This window comes from Elaeis guineensis, chromosome 6 (assembly GCF_000442705.2).
Source record: "Elaeis guineensis isolate ETL-2024a chromosome 6, EG11, whole genome shotgun sequence".
NCBI classification, from domain to species: Eukaryota; Viridiplantae; Streptophyta; class Magnoliopsida; order Arecales; family Arecaceae; genus Elaeis; species Elaeis guineensis.
Genome location: NC_025998.2, coordinates 34,620,239 through 34,632,504, shown reverse-complemented (window position 1 = coordinate 34,632,504; position 12,266 = coordinate 34,620,239). Strand labels below are relative to the sequence as shown.

The following is a 12,266-nucleotide window of genomic DNA, read 5'->3' as shown; positions in this document are numbered from 1 at the left end:
TGGCTCAAGAAGAAATTCTTGATAAACACGATTATGAATCGTTATCTACCTGTGAGTCTTGTTTGCTTGGAAAGATGACCAAGTCACCTTTTACTGAAAAAATGAACGAGCCAGTGATATACTAGGTCTGATACATATCGATGTATGTGGATCCATTAGCACATGTACCAGAGGAGGGTATAGTTACTTCATCATGTTCACAGATGACCTATCTAGATATGGATACGTCTACTTGATGAAACACAAGTTCGAATCATTTGAAATGTTCAAACAGTTCCATAATGAAGTAGAGAAACAAACTGAAAAAAGTATTAAAATTCTTCGGTCTGATCGAGGAGGTGAATATCTTTCAGTGAATTTTTGACATATCTAGAAGAGAATGTGATTCTCTCCCAATGGACCTCTCCAGGGACACCACAACATAATGGCATCTCAGAAAGGAGGAATTGAACCTTGTTGGACATGGTTCGGTCCATGATGGAGTTTGCAACTTTGTCGATCTCTTTTTAGGGATATGCACTTGAAACAACCTATTTTGTGCTCAATAATATTCTGAGCAAGTCAGTTAGTAAGACACCATATGAGATATGGTCAGGACGTAGGCCAAACCTCTCTTACTTTAGGGTCTGGGGGTGTCCAGCTTATGTTAAACGATTACAAACTGACAAGCTCAGTTCTAAGTCTGATAAGTATAATTTCGTAGGATACCTCAAGGAAATGAGGGAATATTACTTTTACCTTCCTGTTGAACAAAAGGTGTTTGTCAGCAGTAGGGCATATTTTTTGAAAAAAAAATTTCTTAGTGAAGGAATAAGTACCTCTAAAATAAGCTTGATGAAGTTTGACAGGTAGAAGAACCGATACCAATGATTGAATCTGAATCAAATTTGATGAGATTAAATCTGGAGCCTAATGAACAAACATCTTTAAGGTAATCTAGTAGAGTATCGCATCAGCCGGACAAATACTTAGGTTTCTTGGTTTGGGATGGAGATCTTGTCGAACTCGATGAGAATGGTGAGGATCCGATCACCTACATGGATGCAATACAGAGATCCGACTCTGATAAATGGCTTGAAGCAATGAGATCCAAAATGGAGTCCATTAAGGTCAACGATATATGGATATTAGTTGACCCACCTGAAGGGGTAAAGCCCATAGGGTGTAAGTGGGTCTTCAAGAGGAAGAGGGGCGTAGACGGAAAGGTGAAGACCTATAAAGCCTGTTTAGTTGTCAAGGATTATCATCAGCATTATAGTATTGACTATGATGAGATATTTTCTCTTGTGGCAATGCTCAAATCCATTCGGATCATGCTTGCAATAGCAGCATATCTGGACTATGAAGTCTGGCAAATGGATGTGAAGACAGCTTTCCTAAATGGAGAGCTGAATGAAGAGGTGTATATGATATAACCTGAAGGATTCATATCCACAGATAAGTCCAAGGTATGCAAGCTTCAGAAATCTATTTATGGATTGAAGCAAGTATCTCAGAGTTGGAACATATATTTTGATAAGGTGATCAGAACCTATGGCTTCGTTAGGAATGGAGAGAAACCCTGCATATATAAGTGGGCAAATAGTTCGATAATTATATTTCTTGTATTATATGTGGATGACATTCTCTTAATCGAAAAAAATATCCCTGCATTATAGGGAATAAAAATATGGCTGTCATCAAATTTTTTATGAAGGATCTGGGAGAAGCAGCCTAATCCTAGAGATGAAGATCTGTAGGGATAGATCTAAGAGGCTACTCGAGCTCTCCCAATCCACATACATAGATACTATGCTGAAATGGTTCAGCATGGAGAATTTCAAGAAAGGCTATCTTCCGATAGGCCAAGAAATTTCTCTTTCGAAAGGAGATTGTCTGACAACTCCTCAAGAGAGAGAGCGTATGAGTAGAGTTCGATATACTTTGACAGTAGGTTCTATTATGTACGTCATGATATGTACGAGATCAGATGTAGCATACTCATTAGGAGTAGTGAGTAGATACCAGTTTGATTTAGGAGAAAACCACTGGAAGGTCGTAAAGATCATTCTTAAGTATTTAAGAAATACTAAGGACTAGTGGCTTGTGTATGGTGAAATTGACTTGAAACTTGTATGGTTCACCGACTCCAGCTTTCAGTCAAACTATGATGATAGTAAGAGTGTGTCAGATTATATTTTTATCCTAAATAGTAGAGCAATTTGCTGAAAAAGTTTCAAGCAGAATATTATGGCAGACTCTGTTTATGAAGCAGTATATCGCGGCATCCGATACTGCAAAGAAAGCTGCATGGTTATGAAAGTTTATCAGCAAGCTCGGAGTGACATCCTCCATTGATGGCCCTGTCTTGTTATACTGCGATAATACTGGAGCCATTGCTCAAGCCAAGGAGCCAAGATCCCATCAGTGCACCAAACATATTCTGCGTCGTTATCACCTTATCCGGGAGATCATGAATCGAGGTGACGTCAACCTTCAGAAGATCGATGGAAGAAAGAATCTGGCCGACCTATTTACTAAAGCTCTTAGAATCAAGGAGTTTGATAACCACAAATCAAAGATGGATATACGATACTGTACCGATTGGCTTTAGTCCAAGTGAGAGTTGTTGAAAAATGTTCCCAAAATCCATCGTTAGACGATTGTGCTCATCTTGTAAACTGTATATAATTTTTATTAATAAAAATTATTTGATATTTTTATTATAAATTGATCATCTTTGAACTTCTGTGTTGTAATGAAGTCCTTAGGACTATATATATCGATAAAGGAGGATTTGTCTTTAAGTCTTTAAAATTGTTCGCGACCAAATAATACGCTATTACTAGGACGATAGCGATATCAAGTATAAATCATTGTGTGCCATATGAGTTGGTTGTCCTCTTAATTAAGGAGTGTGGAGATACTGTTATGGCATGTAGATGGAATGTAAGAGTACATTCGCATCGAATGTGACCATATGCCGAGTACTTTGCTGTCAAGAGTAGCTTGTGAAGGGTAAGGATATAAGTGTCCCTCGATCTGAGATCACCACGGTGACTTATAAGCAACTCACTATACTTTAGTACGAGACTATCTGGTTTCTAACTTAGTGACAGAAGGATACTAAGTATAGTCGAGTACTTATCAAATCGATATGTGAGTCAAGATGGAATTGACCCCTCAAAATTGGTAAGAGATATGCATCAGTGTATTTCAATTTAGCAAAATCTTAGTCAGGATAATCCATGAGATGGATTTGAAAGGTTAAAATATAATGTGGTCGACTTAATTAGGGTTGATAGTTAAAACTTAAGTCACCTTGAGCATTTGGGTCAAAGGGATGAATTATACGATAACCATACGCCAGTAGGTTCTAAAAGGTTGCTTTGCAACATTCGACCCATCCGGTCATCATTACTAGATGGTTACATCGATTGGTATAGGAAGTTGTTTCTATGCTATTGGCTTAGGTTCGAACCTATGGAGTCACATGCATTAGAAGATTTGTTTCTATGCTATTGGCTTAGGTTCGAACCTATGGAGTCATATGCATTAGAAGATTTGATCAGATCTAATAGCTGAAGAGTCCAATTGGATTGTGACTCTGATGAAGAGTCTTACTTGGACTAGGACTCTATGGGAGAGTCCCACTGAGACTGGGACTCTACATTTATAAAAAAATAATTAGTAATTAGAATTGACTCAATTTGATTGAGTAAAGAGCTTTAGAACAAGTCTAATTGAATTAGATTCAGTTCGACTCAGAGTGGGATTGATATGATCAAACTCGATTACAAGAAAAATTTGATCTGATTCGATCAAGATTTGAACTCAGCTAATTTCTAATTGAGTTAGAAATTTGATGAGATATTTAGATTTCTAATTGGATTAGATTCATTTCTATCAGTGGTTTCAATCCAAATTTGATTTGGATTAGAATTGAATTAGAAATAAAGAGGCCAAGTCAGACTAAGACTCTATCCTTATCTTTTGGCCACATCTGGATCTATGCCAATTTCTCCATGCCTAATTAGATTTGGGGTGTAATTTTTGGCATCATGAGAGAGCCATATGCATTAGAAGATTTGATCAGATCTGATAGCTGAAGAGTTCAATTGGATTGTGACTCTGGTGAAGAGTCCTACTTGGACTTGGACTCTATGGGAGAGTCCCACTGGGATTGGGACTCTACCATTTATAAAAAATTAATTAGTAATTAGAATTGACTCAATTTGATTGAGTAAAGAGCTTTGGAATAAGTCTAATTGAATTAGATTCAGTTCGACTCAGAGTGGGATTGATATGATCAAACTCGATTACAAGAAAAATTTGATCCTGATTCGATCAAGGTTTGAACTCAACTAATTTCTAATTGAGTTAGAAATTTGATGAGATATTTAGATTTCTAATTGAAACAGGTTCATTTCTATCAGTGGTTTCAATCCAAATTTGATTTGGATTAGAATTGAATTAGAAATAAAGAGGCCAAGTCAGACTAAGACTCTATCCTTATCTTTTGCGCCACATCTGGATCTATGCCAATTTCTCCATGCCTAATTAGATTTGGGGTGTAATTTTTGGCATCATGAGAGAGGATCCAATAAGGGTGGTTGGCTATAGCTGATGAGTCATAATATTATCTCTTGCTTAATTCGAATGCAATCTGAATTAGAGATAAGATGCATATTAAGAAAGGGATTTTTTTTGTATATGGTATATTATTAGAGCTTTATTATTTTTTTCCTTATTTTTTTAAGGAATCCTTTAGTATATGGGACTTCAAATTTCTTCTCCATATCCTACTATTTTTTCAAAATTTTTGGAGATGCCAAAAAGGAATTTTGGCATTGATTTATGGCATCCTTTCTTGGAAAGTCTTAATTCTTAGTCTATAAAAGGGGGACCCCTCTCTTAGACGTCCCATGATCAATTTTCTTGTAGATTTTTTATTTTCAGAGCCTCTTCTCCTCCTCCTCTCTTCCTCCTCCAGATCTTCTATCACTTTGGAGTGTCCAAGGTGCTTGTAGAAGAAGGAAGAGGTCAGCTGTCGAAGTTATTCGCAACTAGCATCTCCGAGCCCCTGATCTGCGTCAGTCTTTGTGTGGATTTTCTTATAGAGGTTAGATAACTTCGTGTGGCTATGAGTGACCTGAGGAACATCATCTCCAATCATTGGATCAGAGAAGATCAAGATCAAAATTTGTTTGGTAATGATCTTTAACTTATTTTGATTCCTATGGTAGATCTAATAGTTAGATCTAGAATTTCAACATCGATAAGATCGACGTGATTTTTATTTTCAGATCTAAAATAAATATTTTTCATATCAAAGATCCTGATGTGATAGTCTAAGATTAGATCTTTTATATATGATTAGAATTAAATTATTTAATCTATTATTTTCTCTGTATAAATTTTTTTAATTGTATGTACTGCACTACCGCAAATTTCCTTCATATTTCTATTTGTGAATGCTAGGTGTTATCATGTCTCGACATAGATGATTTGATAATATTGAGTTGTATACTTTTCATGGTGGATCTTATTCTGATCAGTCCAGACAGTCAATGCAGGCACAGTAGTTCAAGGTTGATCCATCATTCGTGCAGCAACCCAAGGCTGATCCTTCTTTACCCATGTAGCATCCTGAGCTACAACACGATCCTTCTACTGATGAGGATGCTTGTGTAGATGAGATATACATCGAGGGTAATTTAATAAAAATATTATATATTCATGACTATTAAGATTTAAGTATTAATTTTGTATGATTGATTCGTAATATATTTTTTCATTTTACATGTTTGCTGTACATGCATCTAGGAGAGCATGGATTAGATGTGGACCCACATGAGCTAGAGATATCTGGTGCTTAGTTGAAGGTGAGAGGGTCGTCATCTGATGCAACCAGATGGGGCAGTCCATCAACAAGGCTATTAGATTGTTGATGAGCTTCTTAGGTATGGTTGCACGAAAGGATCAGCTTTATCCCTTGAATTATGCTAAATGGAATGACATACTTCCTACCTATAAGCTTGAGATTCTACGAGTAGTAGAGGTAAAAAGAAGACTTAATAATTTTTTCTTAATTTATTTATATATTTAATTAATTATGTTATTTAATAATTGAATACCTTCTTTGCTTTGTTCTAGAGTAAATTCGTACTCCCTCTAGACAACCATGAATAGGTGCTAAAGTCCCTCAATCAAAAAATGGAAAGAATTTAAAGCAACACTGAAGAGGGACTACAAGAAAGAGGGTTTGGCGGAGGACGATGTTGCTTGTATTTGTCCTCCTGATGTAGATCCTCATCAGTAGAGGAAGCTTGTACATTATTGGTTCTTTGGGAATAGACAGGTAATTGTGTACATTCAATATATATCTTATGTTTTGTTGATTACTAGCATAGATTGTACTTATATACAAGATATATCACACTGTTTACTTTATTTTGTGGGCATATTCTATTATTGATAGAGTTGCACAAGCAGCTCTATCTGTTTTTTATACATCGAGATCCAAGAGTTATGCACGACGCAAACAAGAATTCATAAACTTCTTTCAAACTCTTTAACATATTACAAATTTTTTAGACTAATTTGATGTATATGCGATCCTCATACTTCTTAATGAAACTGCATATAATGTATCACATATCATGTATCATGATACTAAAGTTTCATTGAAACTCTTAGAGTTTGTCAATTGAAGTTTATGGTTCACATATTTTATGAAATTTATGTTTTCTTTAGATGGATGAGCATGGGAGAGAGCCTGGTCAAATAGAATTTTATAGGATGACTCATATTCATCAAGATGGCTGTTTTGTTATTGACGAGTCGAAAGACATATTTATATGTATTTATAACAATTTGTGCAATGATTTAGAGTTTTATTTTTAAGTGTAAAATTAATATATAATTTTTCTTGAATATAGGGTAGAGCTTCATCTCTTATTACTTAGTGTGTCGGCAAGTCCTCCGCATCTACGGAGGCCAGTTGTGTCGAGACCCAGATGATGATAGAGCTGTTGGGACTGGACCGTTATGGTTGAGTGAGGGGTTATAGAGTTAGAGTTACTCCTATTTAGTTATCTGATATATGCCGATACACTCAAGATTCTAGAGAGAGCTCTAGCAATGTGGATATTCATATGCTTAAGGCTCGAATGGATACACCGATTGAGCAGTAGGTGTAGGCACGAATTGAGGAGCAACTATAGGTGCAGATGGAGGCACAGGTACAAGCATAGGTGGAGGCATAGATAGAGACTATCAGACAGAGATATGACACTGTGATATCCACCATGAGGACTCAATTCGTCCGTTAATATTCACATTATAGATGTTTGTAGACTCTTCTAGGGTATATATCTTACTATATTTATATTTGTTCATACACTTAATCATTTAATTTATGTTATAATTTTTGTATTCTCAATTAATAATAATTTTATATCTTTGTTGTAGGCTTTCGGTAGTTTCAGCAGTAGTGGAGTCGATGATGATCATGCTCCTATGAATCACTGATAGTCTAATGTCTCTATATTTCTTTTGAGATATTTCTTTTGCTTTCTTCTTCTTGATTGTAGATTGTAATTTATGAATATGATGGATAATGTAATCATGATTTTATTATATTATATTGAGTGCTTATGATGACTTTATGTTAGTATTTAAAATTGTTTATAAATTTTGGATAAGTTCATAGGTTTATTTATTGATTATGATGTTACGTAGAGTATTGATTGTAACTTTATGTTAGTGTTTGAATTTGCTTGTAAATTTTGGACAGGTTCATAGATTTATATATTGATTATGATGTTATATAGAGTGTTGATTGGGAATATATTGATATTTGAATTTACTAATAAATTTTAGATAGGTTCACAAGTTTATAAGCTTATATAGAGTCTAATTGTGACTATGTTAGTATTTGAATTTTTCTATGTTTGAATTTTGTTATAAATTTTGGATAGGTTTTATGTATTTTGATATAGATTACTATTATTCTAGGATTTTTTTTTGGAATAAGACATTGCCGATGCTTTATAGTGTCGGTAATGCAACACTTGCTGATGCTTTAAAGCATCGGTATTGTCGGCACTGTTTCTAAAATTGTCGATATTTTTATAAAGCATTGGTATGTTTGAATAACTTAGTGATGCAAAAAGTGTCAGTAAGTGTTTAAAACTTATCGATACTTTATGAAAGCATCAGCACTTTTGCATCACCTAGCGACACACCAAAGCATCGATAAGTGTTTAAACTTACCGATGCTTTATGTAAGCATCAATATGTGTAATTTTTACTCTTCACTTATCATCACTTTTTTGATGCTTGTAATTGTGTCAAAAGTAGATTTTATGATGCTTATTAGCATCGAGAATGGCCATTTTCTGCATCGATAATGCTCCATTGTCCTATAGTGTTCTGAATTTTCACTCTCGTCAATCTCCTTAGTAGTGGATTTGAAAGTAATTGTCTTTCTCTTCTTGACCTCATCTTCCATGTTTTGCTTCATGGTTAGCTTATGAGTTATGAAAGAACCAAGAAGTTCTTCTAGGGGTAAGATGTTGGGATCCTTTGCATCTTATATAGCTGTCACCATCACCTCCCAAGCTCTTGGAAGAGACCTAAGGATTTTCGAACAAGATCACTATTAGTATACATCTATCCAAACATTTAAGATTATTTGTAATATTAGTAAAATGAGTAAATATTTCAGTTATAGTTTCAGTTGGTTCCATTTTAAAAAGTTCATGCTTATGAACTAGCATATTAATTTGGAATTTCTTAACTTGATTGGTACCTTCATGGATAACCTCAAGCCTATCCTATAAGTCTTTGGTAGAAATACAGATAAAAATCTAATTAAATTTATTAGCATCAAGTAAACAATAAAGTATATTTATGGCTTTAGCGTTCAGCTGAGCTATCTTTTTATCATTGTCATCACAGTCCTTCTCGAATTTGGGGGTAACATTGCCATTTACAATGATAGTAGGTGTAGATAGTCTATTGATTATAATACTCCATCTGTCATAATCAAATGCTTGAATGAATATGTACATGTGTGCTTTCCTATATATATAATTAATACTATTAAACAATGATGGTTGGTTTGTGGACTGCCCTTCAATAAGGGGAGCACTCAATTGGGTTGTCATCCGATTTTTTTCTCAAGATCACTAGATTAACAAGCAAAAGAGTACCTGCTCTAATACCACTTGTTACCCAGAGAGACAATCTAAGAGGGGGGAATGAATTAGGTTTCCAAAATCATTTTATAATTTAAACAAATATGTGCACTAGTTGACAAAATTATGTGTGAATGCAATAGAAGCTATGAATGAATGAGCAAATACATGATGTAATCAAGTAAGCAATGAGAAAACAAAGCACCACACACAAAGATAAAGATTTTATTATGGTTTAGTGTCAAGCACAACATCTACATCTACTCTCCTAGCACTACTCTTAAAAATTTTACTATAATCACCAAGATTAAAATAAGATTATTTTTTGGACTCACAATCTTAATCCAATTGATTTTGTAGGCTCACCAACCAAAATCTTTTTCCAAGCCACTCCTAGGCTTATAGAAATTTAATTTCAGATTTGGATGAGCCTATTCCCTAAGATTCAATCCCTATTGAAACTTGTTACAAGTAGAAATTTGAATATAGAAATTAACACAAACTTAAAACTTCTTAAAGAGCAAGTAGAGTATCGTTGAAGCTCAATATGAAGAGTTGAGAAGCTTTGACAATGAATGTACTCTTCTTCCTCTTAAACATCACTTAAATGTACAAAAAGTAGGTGGTTGGAGTTGAAGCTTTTTTCTTGATTGCTCACTAAATATACATACATAAATTTTTGATGTTTAATGCACTTCACTGATGTTCTCTCTTGCCTTTTTGGGTTCTCTTACTTCAATAACAGCTTAGGCACCCATAAATTCTTGTTAATATCTCCAAAAATAGATTTCTAACCATTGGGAGTTGAGAACTAGCTATTACAAGTATTCTATGTAATTCTACAGCTTTTAAAAAACTAACTGTTGGAACTATCGGCTGCAGTGGAGTTGGCTCTAGAAATTTAGAGATCGACTCGAGCTGTCCTTGAGTCGACTCAAGGTCTTCATGGGTCAACTCAACAACTATTCATAAAAAATCATCTCTTTATTTTTCCTAAGAGAGTTGACTTGAGAACTGTGGGAGTCAACTCGAGGTCTGTACTGGCTGGATCCTGTGTGCCAGAGTCAACTCTAAGACTCCTTGAGTTGACTTAAAGCTTGCATCAAAATTTGAAATCATGCCAGAGTCGACTCAAATCCTTTAGGGGTCGACTCCAGACCTTCTTCACTCAAACTTTTCATGGGTTGACCTCTTTTAAGCTTGTTTCTTTAAGTCTTTAAGATGAAAGTTTTGGGCATCTTTGAAATACGGTTCTACTTTCTGAAATCTCCTCTCAAATACTTAAATAACTCATTAGTATCAGTCATATACTCAAATATTTTGTTATTCATCAAAATCAATTCAAGGGTCAATAAAGGCCTCAACAAAATTTGAGGAGGTCCCTAAAGGCTTATTGTCCACCTACATACATGGCTTCCAAGCCTACAAGACTCGTTTGCAGCAGATGGTCCCCAAGCTGGACCTGAGGCATCTTTACCTTGAGAATAGTGATGACGAGGTTGGGGCATTTTCATCGGATAAGGATAAGTCCATCTCACCTGAGCCTATCCCAATCGAGGCCCAACCCTAGCATCGAGGATACTACTGAGATTGCCTCGCCCATGCCCGAAGGCTAGGTTTTTCCTTTTTTGTTGTTGTTTTTGATACTTTTTGTTAACAAACATTTGTAATGAATCTTGCAATGTATTTCTTAGCTTTTTGAATGAAATGAAATGCATTATTACAACTCAATGCTTGTGTAGACTGGCTTCGATTTGAAATCTCATTAGCTTTTCATCAGGTCGGGGTTCTTGGCTCGGACCATGTTCTAAGACCTCGAGGTCAGAAGTTATGTTGTAGGCAGAGGTTCTTGCCAAGCTATTGTTGTTGGCCTCCTCGCTCGAGAAGTGTCAGATGGTCGATTGGGGTCCTCATGGTGTTAGCCCCTTCGTTATCATCATGGCCTCCATTTTGACTTGCCTAAGGGTCAAAGAGCACTAGATGGCTAGGTGGGGTTTCTGAAGGGTCAGCCCTTTCATCCTCATCACGGCCTCTACTTTGACTCATCCATAGATAAGGAGCACTAGGTGGCCAGGTGGGGTCCCTGGATGGTTAGCCTCTTCATCATCGTTGCGGCCTCTGCTTCAACCTGCCCGTCGGTAGGAGTGTCAGATGGCTAGATGGATCTCTAGAGGGTTAACCCCTTCATCATCATCAGGGCCTCTGCATCTACTTGCCCATGGGCAAGAAGCAACAGATGGCCAAGCAAGGCTACTTAAAGACTAGTCCCTTCATCATCATGGCATGTGTTTTGACTTGCCCATGGGTAGGAGTGTCAGGTGGTCAGATGGGATCCCCAAAGGGTTAGCCTCTTCATCATCATCACGGCCTCCACTTTGACTCATTTGTGGACAAGGAGCACCACGTGGCCAAGCGGGGTCTCTAGAGGATTAGCCCCTTATCATCTCCATGGCTTCAGAAGTGGACATGCTTAAGGGCTCAGCATTTGATCATCTGAGCCTCAGTATGATCAGTCATTAAGACATCATGCTCTTGCAGGTGTTTGGTGAAGACCTGCTTATTGAGGCCGAGGCATCCTGAGGTGGCAAGACGAGATAAGGCATTGGTCTGGGTGTCCTCAGATCTTGGTACCTATCAGACCTATAGATTTTTTGAAGCCTCAGAGTACTCTTTGGGCTTATATAGATATCAAGCCATTTTTGATCCCTAAGCCTCATGTCCTCCACAAATTTGTCTAGCAACAAATTGTAAGTTGGTAAAGACCCTAATGTTCTTTATCCTGAGCTCTTTAGCAATGCCAATGCCTACGAACAATGCCCCCTATTCAACTTCATTGTCGGAGGCATTGAAGCTGAAGCACATATTCTATCATGACTCCTTCAGGACTTGCTAGGATCAGTCCGGCCCCACATCCTTGGGAGTTTAGAAGCTTTGGTTATATTGGATCCAGTAGGGGATCCTTGGTTTGCTCTGGGGTCGGTTTCTTGTTGGTTCATGATGAACTCCAAGAATTTTTTCGAGCTTGCACCAAAGGCACACTTACTAGGATCAAATCTCAATTGATTTCACCTCAGCTCATCACAT

The 12,266-nt window shown here is 36.5% G+C and overlaps 1 long non-coding RNA gene across 1 annotated transcript; it reads left to right on the top strand.

Moving 5' to 3' along the window:
* Positions 1-4,939: 4,939 nt before the first annotated feature.
* Positions 4,940-6,335, top strand: LOC140858866 (uncharacterized). Its single transcript, XR_012142273.1, has 4 exons — positions 4,940-5,189; positions 5,556-5,691; positions 5,806-6,040; positions 6,136-6,335. It is a non-coding gene; the product is annotated as an uncharacterized lncRNA (long non-coding RNA).
* Positions 6,336-12,266: the final 5,931 nt, after the last annotated feature.